The following is a 1,295-nucleotide window of genomic DNA, read 5'->3' on the forward strand; positions in this document are numbered from 1 at the left end:
GAAGCATTGGGATATCACATCTCATGCTATTGGAAGGGTATCCGTATTGGATTTGGAAGGAGTTGGATATCCCATCTCATGCTATAGGAAGGGTCTCAGGTTGGAATGGGAAGGAGTTGGATATCACATTTCATGTTATAGGAAGGGTCTCAGGATTGGAATGGGAAGGACTTGGATATCATATCTCATGCTATAGGAAGGCTCTCAGGTTTGGAAGGAGAAGGAGTTGGATATCACATTTCATGTTAGAGGAAGGATCTCAGGTTTGGTATTAGAGGCCTTGAGATATCACATCTCATGCTATAGGAAGGGTCTCAGGATTGGAATGGGAAGGAGTTGGATATCACATCTCAAGCTTTAGGAAGGGTCTCAGGTTTGGTATAAGCATTGAGATAGCACATCTCATGCTATAGGAAGGGTCTCAGGATTGGAATGGGAAGGAGTTGGATATCACATCTCATGTTATAGAAAGGATCTCAGGTTTGGTATTAGAAGCATTGAGACATGACATCTCATGCTATAGGAAGGGTCTCAGGATTGGAATGGGAAGGAGTTGGATATCCCATCTCATGCTATAGGGAGGGTCTCAATTTTGATATTAGAAGCATTGAGATAACAAATCTCATGATATCGGAAGGGTCTCAGCATTGGAATGGGAAGGAGTTGGATATCACATCTCATGATAAAGGAAGGGTCTAAGGTTTGGAAGGGGAAAGATTTGGATATCACATCTCATGTTATAGGACGGGTCTCAGGTTTGGTATTAGAAGCATTGAGATATCAAGTCTCATGGTATAGGAAGGGTCTCAGAATTGGAATGGGAAGGAGTTGGATATCACATCTCAAGCTATAGGAAGAGTCTCAGGATTGGAATGGGAAGGAGTTTGATATCACATCTCATGCCATAGTATGGTTCTCAGGTTTGATAGAAGCATTGGGATATCACATCTCATGCTATTGGAAGGGTATCAGTATTGGATTTGGAAGGAGTTGGATATCCCATCTCATGCTATAGGAAGGGTCTCAGGTTGGAATGGGAAGGAGTTGGATATCGCATTTCATGTTATAGGAAGGGTCTCAGGATTGGAATGGGAAGGACTTGGGTATCATATCTCATGCTATAGGAAGGCTCTCAGGTTTGGAAGGAGAAGGAGTTGGATATCACATTTCATGTTAGAGGAAGGATCTCAGGTTTGGTATTAGAGGCCTTGAGATATCACATCTCATGCTATAGGAAGGGTCTCAGGTTGGAATGGGAAGGAGTTGGATATCACATTTCATGTTATATGAAGGGT

The sequence above is a fragment of the Ambystoma mexicanum genome, unplaced genomic scaffold, assembly GCF_040938575.1.
Source record: "Ambystoma mexicanum isolate Mex_15411 unplaced genomic scaffold, UKY_AmexF1_1 Mex_scaf3, whole genome shotgun sequence".
Lineage (NCBI taxonomy): Eukaryota > Metazoa > Chordata > Amphibia > Caudata > Ambystomatidae > Ambystoma > Ambystoma mexicanum.